Source organism: Lepus europaeus, chromosome 10 (genome assembly GCF_033115175.1).
Source record: "Lepus europaeus isolate LE1 chromosome 10, mLepTim1.pri, whole genome shotgun sequence".
NCBI classification, from domain to species: domain Eukaryota; kingdom Metazoa; phylum Chordata; class Mammalia; order Lagomorpha; family Leporidae; genus Lepus; species Lepus europaeus.
In genome coordinates, this window is record NC_084836.1 from 26,820,308 (window position 1) to 26,826,980 (window position 6,673).

Genomic DNA, 6,673 nt, shown 5'->3' on the forward strand with positions numbered 1-6,673 from the left:
CCTGCTGGAGGCCGGCCATGCTTATTGAGTGCATTTCCAAGAAAGCAGTTGACGGGGTTGGCAGTGCTATTCCTGGAAATGTTCAATAGGCCATCTTCTGGCAGACGATGGGTCTGAAGGGGAGGCCGCGTGCTCAGCGCCATCTCGGCCCCCGGCCTGTTCCCAGGTGCCTCTGAGCCACGCCATCCCCAAATACCTCGGCTGTCAGCCGGTGGGGGCTGCGGGCCTCTGTGGAACTCGCTTCCTGCCTGGCAGGGCGGCTGCCAGCGGGCTTGCTGCTAAATGAAGACAGGCACCCTGTGACGATAAATTATACAACACATCGGCCCCCGGCGGATGCACGGCATGGCCCGCAGTAAACTCTGCAGGGATGCCTGGCCACTGAGACGGCGGCTTAACTCTCGTGGCCGCCCTGGGAGAGGGGCCAAGCCTGTTGCTGGGCAGAGGAGCTCTTGGCAACCGCTGGAGGATGGAATTTCCCTCTGATGCTGAGCAACAACCAGGACTTTTCAAACCTCAGTCCTCCTGCCGCACCGGTGCGATGCTGCTTTGTTCAGGGCTGTCTGTTGCTTTTTTTTTTTGGGGGGGGGGGGTGGCATTTAGCAGTGTGCCTAGCTTCCACCCACGAAATGCCACTAGCACCCCTCTGTAAGACTGCACACTTGCACTGTGACAGCCCCAAATGCCCCAGATGTTACCGAACATCCCCGTGGAAGACCAGAGGGTCCTTGGTTGAGAGTCGCTGGTGCAGAGGAAGAGAGCTGGGCTCTGGGGTGATGTTAGGGAGAGGACGATGCCAGCTCAGAGTCTTCCTTTCCAGGGGAGCTGGGGTGCACAGTACGTCACCGTGGGCCTCAGTTACCCCACCTCTGAAATGGAAAGAAAGAAGATTCAAGTCACAGGCATGGGGAGACCAAGTAAGATAATGCATGTACTGTGCCCTGAGAAGTCTTTAACTCCAGATAAAACAACATAGTGGATTATCTCTCATACGAAAAGGCAAGGTTCCCTTTGAAAAGGGAGGTTAGCTGAATATTTATAAAATTGCCCAAGACTCTGAAAACAAAAGTGTGCTTTAGAAAGCTTTTCTCCACTTTTTCACCTCTCTCCCTCTGCATTCGAACAGGAAAATATACTGTGGCTGCTTGAAGGTAATGGACACGATTTTCCTTTGTCTTCCTTGAAAGCAGTTCTGAATTTTTTTTTTTTTTTTTTTTTTTGTCAACCCCCTAGGAATTGGATCTCTCCTGCAAAAGACCAACAAGTAGCAGGATGGGATATCCTCTATTTCCCTACCAGAATATTCAGTAAGAAAAAGTGACCAGTCCTCTAGAGAGACGCTGTTGCTTTAAATGGGCTTGCTGGTATATAATTCCCTGGCTGACTCATTCCTCCAGCTTTCAAGGAACTGTACAGAAATCTTTAAAGGCTAACATTTCTGTGTGCACTGGCACAGAACACAAAGGAAACGGTAACCTGATTTGCCCTGAAGGCAGAAAGGGAAGGGCCACCTCGGTGAAGACAGGGCCACCTGTGTCCCACCCAGCCTTGGGGACCTGGCCATGCCCCAGGCAGCTGCCACCCTTCCTTCACAGCCTAGCCTGTGTCCTGGAAGGTCCAAGGCCACATTTGCTTTGGGAAACAGGACACTGTGATTAATCAAAGAAAACAAAAACAGCTTCGTTTTCCATACAGCCCATCGAAGGGCTTTTCTAGGAAAAAGCTCGATCGAGCTGTTCCTTCGATTTCCCCAAAGTCCACTGAGGAGGTATCCATGGGAGTTCATGCCTCTGTAGTCCCTTCCCAGAAAACGGCTTCATTCTGCTCGCTCGGCTGGAGTACCGGCATCAGCCAGCTCACACGCAGGGCCCCGTGGAAAGCAGTTGGCCTTCTAGTCCTGCCTGCATCCCACCCACGGTACTCACCTGTTCCTGCCAGATCATTCAGCTCAGGCAGCCTTCCAGGGAGGGGCCTGGGGGGAGCAAGCCTCTGAACCAATCCAAGGCCAGAAAAGAATGAGAGCAGGCAGGCAGGCAGGCAAGCCGAGGAGCAGCCACGGTGTCAAAGACAGAGGCAGGGCTGGGATGGGAGGAGACCCCTGAGACACTGTCTGTAGTGCAGATTTTGAGGGCACCAAATAAACTCAGTTATTGTACTCTTTTAATGTAATGCCATGGCTTTTGTAAATGAAAACTAATGCCAAAAATCCATGATAAATAAACAATTAACGTTTGAAATCAGGATCTGGTTTCACAAGCAGTGTGTGTCTCCAGTGATCCACACCCACCTGACTCTGGCTGTGGAAGGTCTCCAGAGGGTGGGCACCTCAAGAGGCCTGCACTTAGAGACTTGGGAGCAGCCCCTGCTCTGAGCTCTGATTCTCCTCTGCCGTGTGGGCTCAGGACCACACGGTTGTTAGGATCAAAGAGCTTGTTGATGGGAGCGTTTCACAAACCATAACCCTTGGCATCCTGGAAACGTGTAACAGAAAGTAGAACAATAATGCTAGCGATTACAGTAGTGGGTGAAATGGGGCATTCGTGGAGAAAAGACAGGGGTGGGGCAAGAGCCAGGCTGCATTCTGGGGGAGGGGGAGGAGCCAGGATTCTGGGATTGAACCTGCATTTAAGCATGGAGGGCCTCAGCCCCTTTGGTAAGCTCTTCGAGCCTCACTTTCTCAGCCTTAAAATGGGGACAATAATGGACTGACCATGACCGACGGGTGCACAGCCCCTAGTGTAGTATGATACAAGCTGGCTGTGAACCACCCACACACATGATGCACACCTTCCTGCAGACTCTGGCCCTCCCAAGATTTCTCCAAGGAACCAGGGATCGGGGAAGGGGGAGGGGGAGGGATGAATACAAACTAACACCGGAGGAGGGAAGAGAGGAGGAGGAAGGGGGAAGAAGGGTAGAGAAAAGGCAGAGGACAGTGGGACACCCAGCTCCTGTCCTAAACTGAGGATCCTCGGGGAGCAAGTCAGTGCTAGTTTCCCTGGAAACAGCCTCGGAAAGACTCAATCATGTGTTTGCTGTGTATCTGCGCTGACACACGTAGCCCTGACTCATTTGTTTTTCCTGCTGTAGAGTATTCCAGAACATGACACTATTTACGCTGCCATTCTGATGGTGAACACTTGAGTTGTACAGGAGGACTCTGATTACATGTTGGCTGTGTTTGATTTCTAAGATTGGGCGCAGAGCACACAGAAGTTCTGTCTACAGACCTTATTTTTCCTCATCGGAAGTAGCTGAGCCCAAGGAGAAGTCCTATAGATTCTGCCAAACTTCCAGGCCTTGCCGTGCAGGTCAAAGGCAGGTAGGATTTCTGGGAGTGGATGAAGTGCTTCCTCATGGAGGGGCTGAGCACAGCGAGCAGGTACCCACTGCGGGAGCACAGATGCAGCTTCTCCACACACCCTGCGGTCCTGGCCTGCCCTGCAAGCCCCCGCACGGGGCCCCACGGGCAGTCACACACCCAGTGCTAGCCAGGGAAGCCGTGGACAAAAGACACTCCAGGGAAGACGGTTTCTCCTCGAATGGCTGTGGCACTGCCTATGGAGCCTCTGTAAAGAAACAAAGAGGGAACGGTTTAAGCTGGGGGAGCCATGGGGCGCTGGCTCTCCTGGAAGCCGCTCCGTGCATTTCCTTATTTAAGGAAAGCAGAGAAAAAGAAGCGCTGAGGACCCAAGAGAATAAATATTCTGGAAATGATTTCTGTTTGCCTTTGGAATGTGTTCCTCCTCCCCTTGTAGATTTGCGTCTTAGAAACTGTTTGCTTTGGCCGCAAAAGTCGGTCTGTATTGCCCAGCACCCACCTGCTCCATCCTCCACAAACCCACCCCAAGGCTGGGATTTCAGGCAGGGACTAGGGTGAGCAAGAGAGGCACAAAATTTCAGGGGACACCAAAACACTCAGTAATTAAGACAAGGAATAGTAGAAAGCAATCTTTTCAACAATCCAAAATAATGAAAAAAAAAAAATCCACGAAAAGCAAAACCTTATCCAGGCAGAAGCCCAGATCTGGTGCAACTGGGCAAGCGCCAGGTTCAGAAGTGTCTGGGTTCTGGATCCTGGCACCACCTGGGCAGATCAGGGAAGAAGATGTGTCCACCACCCCAGAAACGTGCATCTGTGCCACAGCAGGATGGCAGGGTCCAGGCTCCACCAAGTGCCAGAACCCCCAGACCCCAGCGCAGGGTCCCAGGCTCAGCTCTGGCCCTGGGTCTCCTCCCCCTGGAAACTACACAGCCTCCTGCCCCTCCCCTTCCAGGCCCGTCCAGCCCAGTCCCTCCTCTGATCCCTGCCAGGGTTCCCAAACTCACTGCTGGAGGGCGTCTTGCTTAACTCACACAAAGTTGTTTTCTTTCTGTTTTGTAATTACTTGCCAACAGCTGGAAACTGTGACATTCTCATAAAAAACCCACATTTTAGCCTACTTTTAAAAGCCCAAATTTCTTGCTTGTCTCAAAAATTCTCAATGTGAGGCCAGTGTAGTAGTGCAGTGGGTTAAGCCACCACCTGCAATGCTAGCATCCCATATTGGAGCACCTCTTTGAGTCCTGGCTGCTCTGTTTCGGCTCCAGCTCCCTGCTAATGCACTTGGGAAAGGAGGTATCTGAGTCCCTGCCACTGTGTGGGAGACCCGGATGGAGCTCCAGGCTCCTGGCTTCGGCCTGGCCCAGCCTCAGTCATTGTAGCCATCTGGGAAGTGAACCAGCAGATGGAAGATCTCTGTCTCTCCTTCTCTGTCACTCTGCCTTTCAAATAAATACATATTTTTGGAAATCTAAAAGGTTAGTCACTGATAACAACAATATAGCAATAATAATTTTCACTTATTGAGAATATACTAAATACTGAGTGCAGTGCCCAATAGTTCAGATATTTTTATTTTTCTGACTAAAGGGCTCAGACCACCAAAAGTCTGAGTTGTTTTTTAGCAGAAACATGAAGAATCACTACCAGGAAAGGAAATGCTTGCTAAGCAAAGTATTCCAGTCAGATCACAAGTCAGACTGTGATCTGACAATACCGAGAGCTGATGATTAACACTCTGGCAGTTTGCTAATTCCTCACCTTCCTAGGAGATTCCATATTTTGGAATTTGTAGAAGTTGTGAAGCAAAATCTCTCTATATTTAAGAACTTTCTGAGTTTCACGTAATTTCTTCTTGCCAAACTGACATGGCTTCACACTCTTATTTTAGGTCCTCTGTATTTTGTTGTGTTCTTTACCCTCCAAACTTGCTACTGGCCTTGGCCTTCAGGTTGCCTCCTGATGGAAATGTCTGAAAAAGGGTTATCATTACAGGTGCCTGTGCTTGGTATTGAGAGAGAGAAGAAGTAGGAGAGTTTTCTTTTTCTTTTTCAGATTTATTTATTTATTTGAAAGGCAGAATTACACAGAGAGAGGGAGACACCAAGAGAGAAAGATATCTTCCATCCACTGGCCCCAAATGGCTGCAATGTCCAGGGTTGGACTAGGCCAAAGCCAGGAGCCCAGACCTCCAACCAGGTCTCTTATGTGGGTGGCAGGGACCCAAGTACTTGTGCCATCCTCCACTGCTTTCCCAGATGCACTAGCGGGGATCAGAAACTGAACAGCTGGGACTCAAACCAGCACTCATATGGGATGCTAGCACTGCAGGCAGCAGCTTAACACACTGTGCCATGATGTCTTTCTCCTATTTTTCATTTTTAATTAAGATTTTGACCTCTATCTCTGACCCCATTTCCCATCCCCAGGCCACAAGTTTCCAAACTCTGGGCCTTGGTTAAGCTCTGGACAATTGTTTAAGCTACTTTCTAAACTGTATTTCCCCATAAATTTTCTCTCATTTAAAAAAAAATAAGCAAAGGATCAGATTCAAAATGCATTGGATCCTGTCTGGCCTGAGACTACAGAAAGTACAAAGATCTGGATTCCAGTCTAACTCTTTACAAGCTCCTTTTCACCTCAGTGGTCTCCAAGCTTTCTCTTGTGCACAATAGCAACGTCACCAACCTCACACCTTGCTCTGTCTCCAGTGTTGGAGGCACTGAATGAATGTTAATGTCCTTCCCAAACAGTTCTGCTATTAATTATACCCATGACTGTATAATGGTCCTTATGGAACCTCTGCAGGCTGAAGTGATTTGCTATGATCATAAATCTCCCTTGTTAACAGAGCAGTTAACAGACACTCTACTTGTCCACATACTCACCCAGCGGCCCAAGCCTGGAAGACTCCTAGGAGATGATTGGACTGTTGCTTTCTTTCCTCTGAAGTAGCATTCACAGAATCTGCTCCTTTTGCGGTCATAGGGGTACACGGGAGCCTCGCCCCACAAAGAAAACAGAGACACTGACTGGGGCCAGGGATTCAGCTGGACTACCAGCAAGTGAAACACAATCTTACTAGCAGGAAGTAAAAGGTAAAAAGCTAGGGGCACAGCGATCTTAGCTTGGCAGTTGGGTGTCTTATAGAGTCAGATTTCTAAAGACTGCTTTTTTACCTTTGCCCAACATCTTGGATTCTACAGAGATCTTTTACAGCTCGACTCTCCTTTTAGCCTTACAGGCAGCTTGATGAGTTGGTAAATATTACTACACTCATTCTTCAGAAGGAGAAACTGAGGCCCGTGTGCCCAGATGACAAAAGCTTAGGCAGGATGGAGCTGGAGCTTC

At 49.5% G+C, this 6,673-nt stretch overlaps 1 long non-coding RNA gene across 1 annotated transcript; it reads right to left on the minus strand.

Annotated features, from left to right (window-relative positions):
* Positions 1 to 626: 626 nt before the first annotated feature.
* LOC133768506 (uncharacterized) lies at positions 627 to 6,460 on the minus strand. Its single transcript, XR_009866985.1, has 3 exons — positions 6,211 to 6,460; positions 3,231 to 3,569; positions 627 to 869 (listed from the first exon to the last, which is right to left on the minus strand). It is a non-coding gene; the product is annotated as an uncharacterized LOC133768506 (long non-coding RNA).
* Positions 6,461 to 6,673: the final 213 nt, after the last annotated feature.